This window comes from Nyctereutes procyonoides, unplaced genomic scaffold (genome assembly GCF_905146905.1).
Source record: "Nyctereutes procyonoides isolate TBG_1078 unplaced genomic scaffold, NYPRO_anot_genome, whole genome shotgun sequence".
Taxonomy (NCBI): Eukaryota; Metazoa; Chordata; class Mammalia; order Carnivora; family Canidae; genus Nyctereutes; species Nyctereutes procyonoides.
The window spans coordinates 2,706,354-2,724,246 of NW_026575029.1; the positions used below are offsets into that span (position 1 = coordinate 2,706,354).

The 17,893-nt window shown below is 45.3% G+C and overlaps 1 protein-coding gene across 4 annotated transcripts in view; it reads left to right on the forward strand.

Annotated features, from left to right (window-relative positions):
• The first annotated feature begins 10,580 nt into the window (after nt 1-10,580).
• Nucleotides 10,581-17,893, forward strand: part of FAT1 (FAT atypical cadherin 1) — a 127,893-nt gene continuing 120,580 nt past the window's right edge. For 2 of the 4 annotated variants that reach the window (XM_055315671.1, XM_055315675.1), the window contains exon 1: nt 10,581-10,956. The gene's annotated coding sequence lies outside the window, so the exon portion shown is untranslated. Of the gene's footprint in view, nt 10,957-11,766; nt 11,843-13,586; nt 13,678-17,893 lie in introns of those variants that run through there. The other 2 variants (XM_055315674.1, XM_055315673.1) reach the window with 2 other exon arrangements.

A 17,893-nucleotide genomic window follows, 5' to 3' on the forward strand; every position in this document is an offset into this window, starting at 1 on the left:
ATAGGCCTGCTTGTATTAGTTAGGGTCCCAACTGGAAACAGATGGTACACTTCAAATAGAATAATTCCCTATAGCCAATAAGTGAACGTGCGAAGCTTGTTAGGCCCTGGGGATTTTGTACCAAAGACCTAAGCACACAGGTAAAAAAACAAAAAACAAAAAACAAAAAAAACAACTGAACTCTGCCCGTCTTCACACATACACTCATTTAAAACAGCTGACACAAGGTCAAGTTGCGAGGTTACATCCGTCTGTGCTGGAGCTAAAAGGCCCAGGTGGGTATCCTAGTTGTATACTCTGCAACTTTGTTTTTTTTCCCTAAGAGTACCTGGTAGCTTTGGCCTCTTGATCCCACTAATTCATCTTTACTCAAAGCATGACTCTTAGGATTTTAAGTGTAGGAAAGCTTTTTGTGATGGGTCAGACTTTTATCTAGGCAGTCCTGTCTCCCTTCGTCTGAGCTATGGCCCATTTCCCTACTACCTACGATCATAGCCTATTCTCACTTCAACACATGTGCACAGGGTCATTTTATTTCTCTCCATTTCTGAATTTGAGGTTACATCCATTCTTGCTACCCTTCATTTCTCCAAATACCTGTCGAAAGGTCTTCAACAGACACACTGATAGCTTTAGGTTACAGATGATCTCTATGTGATCCCAGTGATTACAGCATTTTCCTTTGCTTATTTCATTTGGGTATTACATATTTTTAATAGTAATGCATTTTTAAGAAGAGCTTACATAAAATATGTTTAAGTTAATAAGCACAGAACAAATATAATCATCTCGGATCCCGTTTCCCATATCGGGACTAGAATATTCCTGTAGCAGAGTGTATCTCCTCAACACATCCACCAACCTACTCTCAAGTAGCCATGATCCTTTTTTAAAAATGAATATGCTCTATCTAACGCATATTTTCCTAAGCAACATAATGTTTAGCTTTGCTAGATTTTGAACAAATGTTCTACAATTTCTATTTCTCACTCCAGACTCTACTTCTAAAAATCATTCATATTGTTATATGTAACAATAGCACATTCGTTTTCCCTGTGAAAATTTCGCAATGTGAAGATGCTGCAATTTATTTTTTCATTCTCTTGTTGTGTGTGCATTTCCAGTTTTTCGTTATTATGAGCAAAACTGCCATAAATTTAGGGGGCTTCCAGCTGGCTCAGTTGGTGGAGTGTGTGACTCTTGATCTCAGGGTCGTGAGTTTGAACCCCATGTGGGGGGGTAGAGATTACTTAAAAATGAAATCTTTAAAACAAAAAACTGCTGTAAATTTTCTTATAGATGTCTCTTGGGTATGTTTTAAAGTACCTCTTGGGTGTACTAAATCTGATGATAGAATGGCTGAGTTATCAGGAAATGTGCCGATTCATCTTCACAAGGCAATACCCAATTGTTCTCCAACACACTTGCACCAATTTACAATCCTACCAGTACTGTATGAGAGTTCCTGTTGAGCCATTATCTTTGTCACCTTTAATATGATCAGACATCTTAATTTTTGCCAATACGGTTTGTGTATAAGGGTATTACACTGAGAACTGTATCCTTCATTTCTCTAATAGCGAATGAAAGTTTCTCTTATGCACTGCATTCGTTTTATAGGGCTGCCTTTAACAAATTACCATTACTGGGTGACTTGACACAACAGAAGTGTATTCTCCTATGGTTCTGGAGGCCAGAAGTCCAAAATCAAGTTTGGGGTAGAGTTGTGCTCCTTCTGATGGCCCCCAGGAAGAATCCTTCTTTGCATCTTCCAGTTTCTGGTGACAGCAGGCATTCCTTGGCTTGTGGCTGCATGGACTCTCTCTGCCTTTGCCTTCCTGTGGTCTTTTAGTTGTGTGTCTCTCCTGAATGTCTTATAAATCCATTTACCATCAGATATAGGCTTACCCAAATAATCAAGGATGATTGAAATGATCAAGATTCTTAAGTTAATTACCTCAAAGACCCTTTTTCCAAAAAGGTCACATTCGCAGGTTTTTGGGATTAGGACAAGGACAGATATTTTGAGAGCCACAATTTAATCCCCTACATTAACAATCACTATTCATTTTTTATTCCGAATTATAGGTTTGTGATTTTCCCCATTATTCTATTGAATCTTTCCTGTTTCTCATTGAATCTTTTTGTTTTCGATTTGTAGGACTTCTTTATATTAAAGATATTAGTTTTTTGGTCAATTATATTTATCAAATGAGCATCCCAACCCATGGATTGCATTTTCAGTTTTTAAAGTGATGCCTTTTGGGGGTGCCTGGGTGGGTGTAAGTATCTGACTTCAGCTCAGGTCATGATCTCCGGGTCCTGGGATGGAGCCCTGTGTGGGGTTCCCCACTCAGTGGGGAGTCTGCTTGTCTCTCTGCCTTCCCTCTGCTCATGCCTGATTTCTTTCAAATAAATAAACAAAATCTTTAAAAATAAGTAAAAAATTTAATGATGTCTTTTGGGTACCTGGGTGGTACAGTCAGTTAAGCATCAGACACTTGGTTCTGGTTCAGGTGGTGATCTCAGGGTTGTGAGATCAAGCCCTGAATTGGGCTCTGCATTCTGTTGGAATCTGCTTGAGATTCTCTCTCCCTCTCCCCTTCCTGCTCGTGCTTTCTCTCTCTCAAATAAATAATAAATAAATAAATTAATTAATTAATTCATACATAAAATGATGTCTTTTGATAAGAGGTTTTAATTTTTATGAAATGAATTTCTCCATCTTTTCTTTCTTGGTCAGAACATAGTCGTGTCTTATCTAGTAAATTCTTCCATAGTCCCAAATAAATTATTTTTGTATACTTTCTTCTAAATATCTTAACAATTGGCCTTAAAGCCTTACATCTTTAATTCATCAAGGGAGAGCTTCTGTGCATAGTTTGAGATAAGAATCTAACTTTACTTTTCTCCATGGATGGGGATAACCATTCCCCTTTATTCTCTTTCAGTGTCAGGAGCAGCAGCAGATAACTTACAATCATGTGACGGCAAGCCTGAGGATATAAGGCATGATCTGACATGACAAAGGGATTTTATGTTAAGGATACAGTCAACATTTAAGTGACATCAGCTTTATTACAGAGCACAATTCAACATGTCATTTAGAAAGAATAAGAAAATCCAGATGAACATCTCTGCTCTACTAACAGAATGACATGCATGGCGTCCTACAAGCCTTAAATAACACAATCTTGTACACACTTAAGTCTATCTCTAGTTAGGTTTAACTATCATGGCAAATGGCTTACGATAGTTGTTTTGGCATTTGGAGTCTCCTATTTACCAAATAACATCACTAAGTAAGTTGGTGCCAAGAAACACTCAGGTCATTAACTCTTTCTCATCCATCAGGTGGATGAATCAGCAGCACCTTGTGTAGTTAAGATAATTGTGGGCACATTTGGTTCATTGCATGCCTGTTCAATCATGCAAATTAGCTGTGTGAGACGGTCCATTGAATCGATAATTTCATCTTTAACAAATTGCATACATACACACAAAACCCACTTAGTCTTCGAGTTTCAAGTTGGTTGGTTCCAAGTTGTTTGGGATCATGGTTGTTGGAAAAAGACTCCAGTTCTTTACCATGGGGGTTTTGGGCTTGCCCCAGAGCAAATAATGAAAAAGAGAGAGAAAGGGAGCTCATTGTCTTTTATGATCTAATCTCAGAAGTGACATACCATCAGTTAGGCTTATTCTAGTGTCACAGACCCTGGTAGGTGAGATATAGGAGATTACACAAAGGTGTCAATGTCAGAAGTAGGGATCACTGGAACCCTTCTTAGAGTCCAGCAAATCACATTGCTATTCATGAAGCTCAGTAACCTGCCAGTAAGTGTCAGAGGCAAAATTCTCAGTTAAATCCTCTGACTCCTGACTCCTTTCTTCTACAGTTCTCTGCCTTCACCCATTTAGGCACTACTTCAGCCTCTTTAAACAGTTTGGCTTTTTTATAAACCAGTGACACAGACTAATAATGTTAACCTGCAAACATTACAGCTGAGATTCAAAAGGTCTTAGAGGCCTGATTAATAACAGTTGTTCCTCTCCTTTGCTTTTTCAGGAAAAACGATTACAGGAGAGTCAAAACAACGAAGGGGCCCACTACTGACAAAGACGCTCTCCGGACCAAGCTCTAGACAGGCCTCTCTAAGCCCTCCAGGCCTCGACCTTGGTGTCTGTTGTTGTCAGGCCTGCATTGCCCAGTTGTAGCAAGAATCCTGTTAAGTTGGCTTAGTTGGAATCCCCCACTTTTGTTATCTGATCAAATGTAGGCATCCCCACCATCTCCTGGGTAATATGGGATCACATTGGCTGCCCACAGCAAGAATCCTGTCCGATCCAATTGGCCAGAATCCCCTCTCACTCCCCTTACCTTACAAAGATTGCTTTGTTCTTTGTCTACTCACATAGGAGAAGAGGTTTTTTTTTTTTTACACATTGTTGCTTAGAAAAGGGGCAAAGGCAAACTGTGGAAGGAACCTCGGTGTCCATCGAAAGATGAATGGATAAAGAAGATGTGGTTTATGTATACAATGGAATATTACTCAGCCATTAGAAATGACAAATACCCACCATTTGCTTCAGCGTGGATGGATCTGGAGGGTATTATGCTGAGTGAAGTAAGTCAATCGGAGAAGGACAAACATTATATGTTCTCATTCATTTGGGGAATATAAATAATAGTGAAAGGTAATATAAGGGAAGGGAGAAGAAATGTGTGGGAAATATCAGAAAGGGAGACAGAACATAAAGACTCCTAACTCTGGGAAACGAACTAGAGGTGGTGGAAGGGGAGGAGGGCAGGGGGTGGGGGTGACTGGGTGACGGGCACTGAGGGGGGCACTTGACAGGATGAGCACTGGGTGTTATTCTGTATGTTGGTAAATTGAACACCAATAAAAAATAAATTTATTATTAAAAAAACAAAAAAAAAATAAAAAGAAAAGAAAAGGGGCAAAGGCAGACTATCTTCTTTCCTAAACATATAAAACAATAAAGCTGACTTAAAGATCACAGTATCTTCAACCATAGCATGTCTTAATTTAAAAAAAAAGTTTTTTTTTAAATGACTCTATTTCAGTAAAGGGCAAAGTGCGAAAGTGACACAGGACAGGGGATCCCTGGGTGGCTCAGCGGTTTAGCGCCTGCCTTTGGCCCAGGGCGCGATCCTGGAGTCCCAGGATCGGGTCCGCGTTGGGCTCCCTGCATGGAGCCTGCTTCTCTCTCCCTCCTCCTGTGTCTCTGCCCGCCCCCTCTCTGTGTCTATCATGAATAAATAAATAAATCTTTAAAAAAGAAAAAAAAAAGAAAGTGTGGACAAAGTGGGCCATGGCGAATACACACTGATTTCCCTTTTTGGCTTGGCGTGAGATATTGGCAATCGGAGGAACAAACAGATACAAATTCCAAATGTCATGGATTTACTGCCAGTGGGCACTCCAGCTGACTGCTTTATCCTCTGATAATTATTTGAAATCCTAGTTTGGTTAACATTCACTGTAGATTCTAAGAAATTACCTCTAGGAGTTCATTACAAAGATACTGGGAAATATGCTAAAAAGATTTTGGCACTTGAGAGGAAAGAATGGTAGGAATGAAGGAAAATCTTTTAGTTGAATAAACAAAATTTCATATCCTTATATTCATCTTCCTTATGGTAGAAAAATGGACAGTGTGCAAGACTGAACCATTTTGTACTTAAAAACTTTTTTCTTACCATTAAGGAAAAAGCTCCAAGTGTTCTTTCATCTTATCATTGGAGTCAGGCTCAATTCTTACGGACTCATGAGTTGAGGAGGTACATCCACTTATTTTGTCTTTCAAACAATCCCTCTTATATTTTAAAAAGGATTATCTAGCTGTGGGAGATGATGTCAGGTACAAGCACCCCAAAGCCTGACACAGTCCAGGTTAAATAAGATGGAAACATGATCTCCCATTAAAGAAGTCTTGAGTTAAGATGGCCTTCAAAGAGGGTTAATTCAATGTCATTGAGAACCTTTATCTGTCTTCCCTGGTTTAGGTCTCATCCTCAGCAAGTAGAATAACTACAATAGTCCCAGGCATGACATCCTAATCCGAAAATGTCCAAAGAGAGACATAATGTCTCTTGTAGATGGATCTCTTTTAGGAGGGAGAACATTTTTTTTTTCCCCAGAAGCCTCCCGTAAACTTTCTCTAATATCTCATTAGCTGCAATTGGTCTCTGATAAAGGCTACAGAAATACCTCTTGGGCTTAGATAGATCATCTTTTAAAGAAAGGGTTTTGGGGGACTATTACAATTCTCATTTCCCAAATGGGATCCTTTTAGTCTCATACTAGCTTTTATGACCAAAAAAATTCCAGCAGGAAAAGGGATGGGATCCTAATAGTCAGAAAGGATAGGCAGAGGGACTTTCTCATGTTATGGGAAAATAAAAAGAAGAAAGGAGAGAATTGGAGAGAGATGGAAATGCTAGTGGTTGCAGAGTAGGAAAAGTGAAGCATAAACTGGAATGCTGATCATGAAATCCTGTGAGAGAGTCCTTGTCAGAATTCATTGAGAACCATTGGTGTGTATTTTTCTGCTGTTCAGACTAAACAAGTTAAAAGCCAGACAATGATTTTGAATCAAAATGTGTTGAAGAGTAAGAATATCTACCTAGAAAAATAGGAAAGTCAAACCAATAATGGATGTATTACATATATATCACTCCTAAACACAATGAGTGATGCTCTCATTCTGTGATTAAAGGACCCACTTTTAAACAATTTTTTTCTCCATACTCAAGTGTAGCTGCTACAAAGGAGTATCTTCTCCAGCCATCATTTGATGGATTTTTGTTCTCTTCTTAGGTTGGTTCTTGAACCACAACAACCACCTTGGTCCATAAAGCACTCACATGAGGTGCAGGGTATAGGAATTAGTGTATTAAATTGATAGAGTGTTACCTAATCTACTTAAACATTATTTCTCATCTGGAACAAGGTGGTAGGGTATTAATTGCTAATACTTTATAGAATTTTGTAGGAATTACATGAGATGATACATACAAAGAAGTTGGAGCAGAGTCTGGAGCATAATTGCCTTCAAATCGAGGTTACTGTTTACTATTGGTTCTACAAAGCCTCATAGCTGGGATGTTGTGGTAGGGTAAGAAATAGTGGGTAAATTTGAGGAGAATAAAGGTATTGTAGTCATTATCAACATTGTTTATTGGTTATCTCCCACAACTGTCAAGGCAGACATTTTTGGGGGAGGGTGTTTCTTTGAGATGCACCTTTATAAAGGAGAGTGAGACTCCCAAATTCAGAAATAATCAAATACATTAGATTTTATGTGGCGAAGACTAGACTCAAACCAGATCTACTGTCCTTGAGCACAATGTTCTTTCTACTACCTCTGTGGAGAAAGTGTTTTAACAGTTTCTGAATGATTCATTGCTTACTGTTCAAAAAGGTAGACTTGGGATCCTTTGGTCACTGAGCTGAGAAAACATCATAAGAATTATATTTATCCAGTGAGATCCCTTCCCAAGGCACTTGAGGATGTTGATCTTATCTTTGTAGGGACAGAATGATCACAACCAGCCTATTCTACTATGTATTTATCTGTAAAATAAAGGTATACTTTTTTTTTTTTAATAGCCATCCACTAGGTGATTTGTAATGCCTCCAAATATTTGCCCAACTGGCCATGGCAGCTGGAATTTCGCCATTAGAATAAAATTTTACCATTATGTTTTAGCTTCAAGAAAGCCCTTGTTACAATACACATGGAAGTGACTAGGAATATTAACATATTCATACCCATAGTTAACTTCCACTGATTCTTATCAGATTTGAGTAGTTGTCTCTTCTAATGGCCCCCTAGGAGAGTACAGGGATCCCAGAGGAGACCTGTATTTGAATGCAAAGAGTAAAATGATTCCAAAGCAGGGGAAGGCAGAGAGGGCGGAAGAGGGTGTTACCTCCAGGAAGTGTAGGCAGAAAGGGAGTAAAGGCGGATGAGAAAGCAGAGACAAGGAACAGAGAGGGTGGGATGCCAGAAATCAGGCAGACTACTTAGAATCATTTAATCCTAGGACTAGGCCTAAAAGTGTCATAGAATTCTTTTCTGCTTCATGTTTAGTGATTTTCCCTGGTTTTAGTATTCGGCGATGAAAGCAAACAACTAAAAGCAGCCCATGTTAGGCCATGGTAAAATTTCTTAGTCACCAAGCACATCTAAACTCATTAAAATTTGAGTCTTTTATAATTTCTCATAGCGTTTTGTTGGTATTTGAGAAATACTTGCAGAATGAGTGAATGCTTCTGTGAGTCTGGTTGGTTTTTGGTTTTCTGGTTTTATTTTGGGAGTAACTCAGTATTGGGTGCATGAAGAACTATCTTTGAATGTAGCATTCCAAAAACAATAGCAAAGTCTACGATAATGCTGTCCAATAGAATTCTCTGTCATGACGAAAATATTCTTTCATTAGACCCAACTAATAGGTAGCGACGACTAGCCATACGTTGATACCATATTTTTGAAATGTAGCCAGTGAGAGCAAAATAACTGAATTTTAAATTAATTTAAACAGACACTTGTGGCCAGTATCTACCTATGGTATTGGACCATGCAGGTCTGAGGTTGTTAAAAGTTTTCTGCCCCTCTCACTTTGTTTTTAAAAATAGCTATTTTGATTGATACCATCAATTCTAGACATGTTCCTTTTGTGTGTGTGTGTGTGTGTGTGCGTGCGTGTTAATGGAAATACTTTGATTTCTCTATGATAACTCTGAAGACTCGGGAGAGCAAAGCAAATTGACTTGCACTGCAGCATCTGGAAAAAATTTATGTGCCTCATTTACAAGAACTTGTAATATGTGGTCAATTTCTAATTTCAACTATTGACATAAGAGGAGTGAGCCTGTGTACTTGAAATAGTGAAGCAGGAGAAGTCTGTCCTCTGCACTGACAGGCTGGCCTCCCAAACCAGTCTTTCTTTTGATTGCTTCCTCCCTCCTCAGGAATCTGGCACCTTCCGGCTGCCCTCTGGTCTGCGAGGCCTCTAAGGTCCTTCCCCCAAATTCTGGTCTCCTAGCTTCTCACTGCCCTCTCTTCCCTTCTAAGTCAAAACGTATCTTGAATTAGTTGTGATAACTGTTCCTAATTTTAGAGATGAGAAAGTTGACATACTAGAAAGAATGAAGAGAGTAAGAAAAAGGCTACTGATTTACTACTGTGTGCTTACTAGACACTTTAGATGCTGCTCCAAGTGCTGCCTGCATGAATGAATGTTATCTCCCTGGCAAATACAGGACATTCAATAAAATTTTTTTTTGAATGAATAAATACAGGAATACATTTTTACCATGTGAAACACATACTCTTCCTTATCACAGAGGAGGAAACTGAAATTTGGAGAAGTTATACGACTTCCTGATACACAATTCTCCAACACTTAATCTTCCTCGACTCGTAACTGTTTAACTCCTTGCCTTGTTTCCCGTGTCCTCAGGGTTTTGCTCTTTACCTTTCAAAGAGAAGGAGCAGCTAAACAGACCAGCCGATTTACATCCGTGGCTGCAAACGTATTGATAGACCCGGCTCCCCGCGTCCTCACCCTTTCCAGGGTTCTATGAATTTTAATGCCAACCTCTGTGGCCAGTGTCAACTCACAGCAATGGCTCCCTAGACATTTCACGCCGTTCGGGAGAGATTTTATTTTGCTACTTTAGCGGCATTAAGGAAAAAACAAAAAAAAAAAAAAACAAAAAAAACAAAAAAAAACACAAAAAAACAAAAACAAACCCAAACCCATTCCACCGTAGATCTTTTCCATGCGCCTGGACGCTTACAGAAAAGCGATGCGATCGTTTATAAATGGAATTTCAGCAGCGCCTGCATTCATCCTAGTCTACATTACGACTGATTTGTGTATGGCCCCTATCACTGTGGATGATTTGTAAGACACATTAAAAACTGGCTCCTCCTCCGTCTCCCGCCCACACCCCTCGGAACCTTACACGCTTCGTGTAAAAAAAAAAAAAAAAAAAAAAAGCCGTAGGCGCTCTTGGAAAGGACTTGAAAATTAAAACATGGCTCTGTGATTTTCAACACAAAGACCACAAACAGCGCCAGAGCCCAAGAACTGTCTAAAAATACATCACATCCAGAAGTTGGAGGGCCCCAAAGTCGAAGTCGCCCAGGCCAAGTCTGCAGAGACCCTTCTGGCTTCCGCCCTGCACACACCCGGCCGGCGACAGGTCGCGACGGAATTTCAGCTGCAGAAGGGGGAGAGCATCACCTGCAGTTGCACGCGCGGGGAGCGCTGCGGGGGGGCGGGGGGCTCGCCCAGCAGAACCCCGGGGCCGCTCCGGAGCCGCGCGCGGGGACCCGGGGCCGCGGCGCCGGTGCAGGGGGACGCGCGCCTCGGGGCGGACGGCGCTGCGGCAGCGGAGGCCGCCCCAGCCTCCGGCTCGCTCGCCGCGCCGGTCGGGGAGGCGGACCCCGCAGGAGAATCCCGGCCGCGCCGCGCCGCGCCGCGGGGCGGGGGGCGAGGCGGGGCGCTGACGTCACCTCCCCTCCCCCCGCGCCTCCAAGAGGGAGGGAGCGGGGAAAGAGGCGGCGATCCGCCGCAGTTCCCGGCCGCAACTCCTAAACTCGGCGGCTCGCTGCCTGGGCAAGTCCCGACAAACTTGGCTTCTCCCCGGCCCTGGTCCGTGGCCCTCGCGCACTGCCCTGTCGCCCTCCTGCTTTTGGTGCCCAACTTTCCACCCGGGACGGGAGCCTCCGGAGATGTGGCCACCGGGGTCCGGGCCGCGCGGGCGCATCGCACGCCCGCTGGGGACGTGCTGAAGATCGGAGGGAGGCAAAGTTGGGACTTCAGAGACGGCTTTTAACGAGTAACCCGAATTGCGTGCGCATTACGGAGCTGCCGGGGGACTTTGGAGCCAGCACCCACGGACCCGAGGGGCTGGACTGGTGAGTTCTTTTGTCTAGTGTAAGCCTGTTTGTATTGAAGTTTAAACGCAAATGAGATTACGTGGGGGGTCGTTGGTCCCGAGCTAGCTAGTGCAGGGAAGCGTGTGCATCCTACAGGCTCGCTCTCCTTGGCGAGCCGAGCCGCACAGCGCTCCGGATGCACGCGGCTCGGGAATGGGAAGATCAGGGTGCACAGGTTTTTGGAATTCATGAAATACATACATAGCACCGTTCAAAAGAACTTGAAAAGCTATGCTGTTTGTGCATTATTTTGAATGTAACTTATTATAGAAATGGTGCCCAGGGAGGGCGCACCTCGGGGCCGCGCGATCTGCAGTGGCGCAGCGCCCTCTAGTCCGGGCACCCGCGAGGCGCGCGGTCCCTGCCGGGCTCCGCGCGGACCGAGAACTTGGACCTGCCGGGCGCTCCCGGGACGTGGGCGTGAGCTCCCAGCCCTCACTTAACCACCCGCTCCAGCCCATTCGCTGCCTTAATTTTTCAAATACGGGCCTTCGGCGGCCGGGCTGGAGAAGCGGTGCTGGCAGGAAGCGTTTTTTTGTTTGCAGGCACCGTCCCCTAATCCCCCTAATTTCCAACAACCTTTGGGGACAGGGCTAGGGAGGACCAACTATGGCAAGGACAAACGTGGAGCCTGAACTACGTTTCCCTTTCCTGTGAAGGGAACTCGATGGTAGCAACAGAGACCTCTCTATTTCGTTTCGTTAGGGCTCAGAAGAGCCGAAAAACGTGGCAGCGCCGGAGTCGGAAACCTCCATCTCTGGCTCTCGGCTGTTCCTGTGGCGAAAAAGTGCAACTTCTTCCAGGCGATTAGGTTTCGCGGCGAGGCTGGAAAACCGGGATTCCCCAAACAGATGTTCTAGCTCGAGTAAGGGTTTTGATTTATTGGTGAATGGTAATTGTCTTCGGGAATTCTCCCGCGCCCTTTAAGGCATCTTGCGATTTTTATGTTCCAGGATGATGATGTCTTTTTACTTTCTGCTCTCTTCTTTCCCCTCCCACTCTTCCCTCCCTCCCCCAGCAAACTGTCGGTGTTCTTGTGTGACTGTGATTTGCCGAGAGTTGGGATTCGGCAAGAGGCGCAAGCCGGTAGAGCTTGGAGATCAGGGCACCTATTTTGAGGTGCTGCATGCATAAAATTGACCCGTAACTCCGGGCGCACTTGGCGCATTCATGGCCACGGCCGAGTGTTTGGATGATGGTGTTTGCTGGGCGTGTGAATTTATGCGTATTCCAAATAATGCGCAGCGTAGCAATAGTGCTGCGAATCAGCACCATTCATTCTGCAGGCATTATTTTTCCTTCCCAGCCATAACCTGCTGGACACTTTTTATTTTTTACCCCCAAGCACCTTCTTTAGGATGGTTTAAGAGGAGGCTGCATTAACTTTGAACCAAGGAATTTCTCCCTCCAACCCTAGACTCCCCCTCGCCCGCATCTGCCTCGCAGTTCCCCCTGCAGCCCCCTCCCCCGGTGCCGGGGGAAATCCGACCTCTTTGTCCTCGCAGTGTTAAATGTTCGAGTCCCACAAACTTTCCGAGGTCGTGTCCGCCCTCCTCCCTGGGCTGTTTTCCAACCCCCGGAGCTCTCCGGGCTCCAGCCGAGTGTCAGCTGTGCGGAGCGGGCGCCTGGAGCTGTGCCGGCGCGGAGGACCGGCTCCCACCCCCCGGGACCTGCGCGCTCGGGCCTGGGGTGCGGTGGGTGGGGGCGCGCTTCGCCGAGTGGGGCGCCCGGGGCTTCCCCTTCTCCCTTAGGGACCTCGTAGTTTCACGTGAGGTTGGGTTCACAGTTTGTGGGGTGGACTTGCCGGCTTGGGGCAGCGCACGAGGCGGCACAGCAGCCTTTTGTCCCGCAGACTTGGGAGCCTGGGCTGGGGCGGGGGGGTCCGCCGGAAGAGGCTGGCGTTGGGGTGCGGTTACCGGGGTCGGGAGGTTACGGGGTTTCAGCAGCTCCGCACAAAGAGGTGGCGGAGGAAGCGCTTTCATTCTCCCTGGATCTTCGGGGCGAGGGAAGGAGGAAGTGGGTCCGATCTGACTGCATTCCTTTGGAGACCTCTTGGAAGATTTTTATTCCTCGGGGCAGCTGCAGACCCAGAACGGAGGCTTTCAAATGCAGATTTAGGAATTCCCTGAAGGTTCTAGAGACTGTAAAGGGAACCCAGAAAGGCTCTATTAGCCAGAGCTGGCTGCTTCTTCTTCTTCTTTTTTTTTTTTTCTTTTTTTTCCTTAAGCTAAACGGTTTTCCCCTTTCCTAGCAGGAAACCTTCCATGCTAATCCCCCCGCACTAGTCGGGGTGCCGGCCGTAACCGAGGGCCGCGCTGGGGCCGGAGCGGCGCAGGGTCACGCGCCGGGCCTCGGCGGGTCTCCCCGGGGGCAGTCGGCGAGGGGCTCCGGGACCCGCGGGCGCGCGGTCCGGCCGCCGGGGAAAGTCAGCCCCGAGTTTCCGCGCCGCAGAAACGAGCGCCGGCGCTGGCGGGCGTGGCTGCGGGCGGAGGGATACCTGCCGGCGCCGAGCGGGGGACGCGGGGGCGGCGAGCCGCGGGCCGAGCCCGGGCGCGCGGACGGCGAGGAGGGCCGCCCGCTGCATGCGGCCCCGCCGGCCCGCCGAGGCCCCCGGGGGCCCCCGTCCCCGCCCGCGGGCGCGCTGAGGCGACGGGGCGCGCGTCCCCGGGAGCGCCGCGGCCACTTGGGGCCAACTTTGCCGTAAGTTTGATGGAATCGAAGTTGGGCTGGAGGGCGGGTGGCCGGGGCGGGGGCGCGCAGCGAGGCGGCGCGGCTGCCGGTGCCCGGGAGGCTGTGCAACTTGCAGCTCCGGGGGCGGCCGGCCTGGGGTCCGGCGGCGCTGCCGCGGGGGGCCGGGGACGGCGCTGCTGCCAGCCGGCTCCGCTGCAAGCCGGCACGGAGCGGCGGCGCCTGCCCGCTCGGGAAGTTCGGGACGAGCTCGGGACTCGGGCGGGAGGGGGGTGGTTTGCAGCGTGAGCCGAATGGGGATTACCGGGCCGGGGGCCGGGCTGCACCGGGCGCACCGGGCTGGCCCCGGGCCGCTGCTGGGAGCGCGAGCGGCGGCCGCAGGGCGCGGACTTCCGCGGCGCCCGGGAGCTCGGAAACTCCGCCGCCCGCCCGCCCGCCCGCCCTCCCCGGCGACGCCCGTGCGCGCCGGGGGCTTAACTGATCTCGCCCCGAGGCTCGTTCTTGCGGTTTGCGGCAGATCCCGGCGTGGGTGACCCGAAAGCAGAGGCCGGTAGCCGCAGCTGCGGGAGCTTCGCGTGCAGCCCCGGGGCCCTCCTCTTAGATGTTCGCGCCCCGAGGGAGCGCGGCTCGGAGGGTGCGGTGCTCTCGGGTGAACGCGGGCCGGGTCGGTGCGATTGATGAACGGCGGGGCCCGACCTCTGCAAAATGCGCTGCTTACTACCACTTTTTTTTTTTTTTCCTAGAAGAGAAACTTGGAAGGTCGTTTTTTTTCTTTTTCTTTAAGAGAGGGATTTTCATTCTTCATTGCTTTTTTTTTTTTTTTTTTTTGACTCAGAGTGCCTTCTTCCAGGAAGCTAACTTTCTGTGGTCTCCGTGATATATATATATATATATATATATTTTTTTTTTTTTGTTCCCACTGATGTGAATTGCAGAGCTTTGAAAAACAAGGACGCAATTGTATGCATTAGGAAAGTAAACTCAAACATTTTTTATGCACTCAAGTTTTTTTTTTTTTTTTTTCTCCTTTGCAAGTGTTTGAACTACCGATTCATTAAGTGGCTTTTGTTGAACTGGTGCTTGGTAGATTTGATTTTACCTTTTCTTTCCTTTATATTGGATATTTACAGTGACTGTTAAAATTGGGAAAAATTTGAAAGGCAAATGATCTTACCTTTTTTAAAGGCAGCCTCTTAAAGCTCTGCGTTTTGGGACATAGATTTTAGGTATCCGCACGAGTGAAAAGTAGGTTCTGGTACTATTTTTCCATATTATTCTGAAGAGTTGTGGTTGTTACCCAACATGTCCAGTTGTTACAGTTACTCATGAAAATGTTTCTGCAGTTGTGTACCTTAGTATTATCATATATATGATATTTGGCTTTATTTTTGAATTTTAAAGGGACACCTAGAACTATTATTCCTCCGTACTTAGTGTAGTAGCAGACTTTAAAATGGATTTTAAAATACTTGAAGCGTTACATAATTTAAAAAGAAAGCACTTGGTATAACTCTAGGTTAAGGCAAACATGCTATGTAACAAGTTCAGCAGAAGATTTGATTTGAATAGAGTGTGCATTAGGGAACCCAGTTCTTGAAAAAGGAACATCTTAAGTGAGCCAAATTCTTTGTCACTCTGAAAGGAAGTGAGATTGTTAGGGGACTTAATAAAAGTGCTCAGGCCACCTGTATATTCCTTGTATCTTTTAATTAGTCACTAGAAGTTCCCCCAGTGGGTTATCATCATGTTAATACATCATTTAATCCATGTTGTGGACAAGTGCCAAAAGGCGAATCTGAAAATTATGTGTAAACTAATATGGTTTTTGGTCCCCAGCTCCCCTGCCTCTTTAGTGCAATTCTGTAGACTTAGAATGGCTCTTGAGCCACCTCTGAAGCAGTTATTTCTTTGAATGTTAGAGGTGAAAGGGATCTTACGGGTTATTTAATAACTTCCCTATCAAGTCTGCCACCACCTGTTTTCCACTGAAGTTTGGCTGATTTTACATAGACTCAGTAAACTGAATCAAATTAGTGCATTATTGTTGCATTAAATGTCTCAGTGGCCTAATTTGTGGCCTAAAGGACCTGAGTTAATAGCAGGAAGCCATAAGGCTAGGTGTCTGTTTAATCTTTATGAGTGGGAAATTGCAGTAGGTAAGCTTGCTTTTGACCAAATTATATAGATGATGAAGCCAAACTGTATTTTTTTTGTCTCACTTAATTGGTCAATTTGCAAGTGTTAGTTTATCCTAAGGCACTGGAAAGGAGTTTTTGAAATGTGATTCTAGATGATTCACTCCTTCTAAGATGAGTGAGTTGCCATTTTGTCTTCTGATTCAAGATGTATTCCATCCAATGAAGAATCTGTATATTTCACATTGTAAAGTTTTTTTTTTTAAACTTTCTTTGAGTCCCAGATTTAAATAAAATTGCCAACGTTCTTGCTCAATTGCCAAAGTTTATTGTATGTGTGGAGATAAATCTATAGTTAAATGCCTTTCTGCAAACTAGGAAAATCAGGCAGTATTTAATTCTTATCCTTCATAGACTGAGCATAGCGCTTCAAAATAAGCTCTGCATCACAGAAACTGATCTGGCATCTCTTATAGCCAATTTGGAAGCATTTTGAGGTGGGTGGTGACCTCTTTCTCAGCTGCTAGAAATCGGAGCCATCTCCAGGGCAGCCATCTGCACTGTTGTTACTGGCCTGGTGATTGCACCTGGATTTTCTGTTAATTTCAGGATGGACGTGTATTTCCCCATGTTATCCCTCCTTCCCTTCCCTCCCCTACTTGAGTCCTGCCTTCCAGTCTCCATGCACTCAGCAACCGTGGATCTCCTCTATGCCCAACGTTGGGCCAGACACAGGATAACAAGGTGAACAAATCACACTGCCTGCCGTCAAGGAGTTTACAGTCCAGTGGGGGAGGACAAGTAAGCAGTCGGTTGTATCCAGCATGGTAAGGGCAGGGTGGCTCACCCCAGCACCTTGGTGAGCTGGGCATGGGTGCCAAGATGGATATTAGGATAGGGTGATTTCTGAGGGAAGAGTGAATCAGAAGGGAATAATTCAAGGACAGGAAATGACGTGTGGAAAGCAGATTGTAGAAACTTTAGTTGTGACATGATTTGTGGCATGCCAAAGCATACCATGTCATCTTTAGGAGAAGCATTGATTGGTTTATTATAAATGCCTCCTTAAACCCGTTTTAACATGCCTTACAACTTTTGTGCAAGTAGAACATAGAAAATCTATGACTTGGGCTTACATTGTTTTATAGACAGGATAGTTTTTTTTTTTTTCTTTTTTTATGGGGGTAGGCGCTAAGAAGGGAAGGAAAGAAAGAAGAGAGAGGTGAAAATAAATGTGGGACACCTGGGTGTCTCAGTGTTGGTCAGAGTGTGATCCTGGGATCCTGGGATCAAGTCCTGCATCGGGCTCCCCGCAGGGAGCCTGCTCCTCCCTTTGCCTATGTCTCTGCCTCTCTGTGTGTCTTATGAATAAATAAATAAGGTCTTTAAAAAAAATAAATGTGAGGAATGAAGGGCAGAAAAAACCATCATGTTCAGCTTTCCTTTTCTAAGGAGGCAGGGGATGGAAATCTTACGAGTTTGGAGCCGTTACCACTAGGCGGTGTCATCTGCTCTGGACAGCTTGGTTGTTCCCAGCCTGTGGGGAGGATGCCTTTTTGGTTTGAAAGAGAAAGTAAGTAAATTAGAGATTCAATTAGTAAAGCAGGTAGAGGTAAAATTATAAGAGATCTTTACTATAAGGCCAAGAAGAATATACTTCATAAAATAAGCAGGCTAAGGGGAAACACTGAATATTTGCAAACTAGGGGCTGATATTGCAAGGAAGTTTTCATGAGATAGATTTGGTTGTGGCCCATAGGTTGAGTAGTTGTGGCCACAAAGCAGGAATACTGGAAAGCCAGGAAATCCTTTGAGCAAATATAAATAAGAACTAGATGGCAACAGCAGAAAGAGAAAGGGAACACTTTTTGAGAAGTCTCAATAACTTTAGATAATGGAGGTTTGGTAGAAATAAAAAGATCAGCATGTGTGTGAAAGAAGGAAATGGTGGAGGCAGGGTGGGGAGCAGAGAAGTCTCTGGTGGGAGGAGGCTGTAAAGATTTTTTTAAAGATTTATTTATTAGAAAGCACGAGCAGGGGGAGAGGGAGAGAGAGAGAAGTAGACTCTCCACTGAGCAGGGTGCCCACTCGGG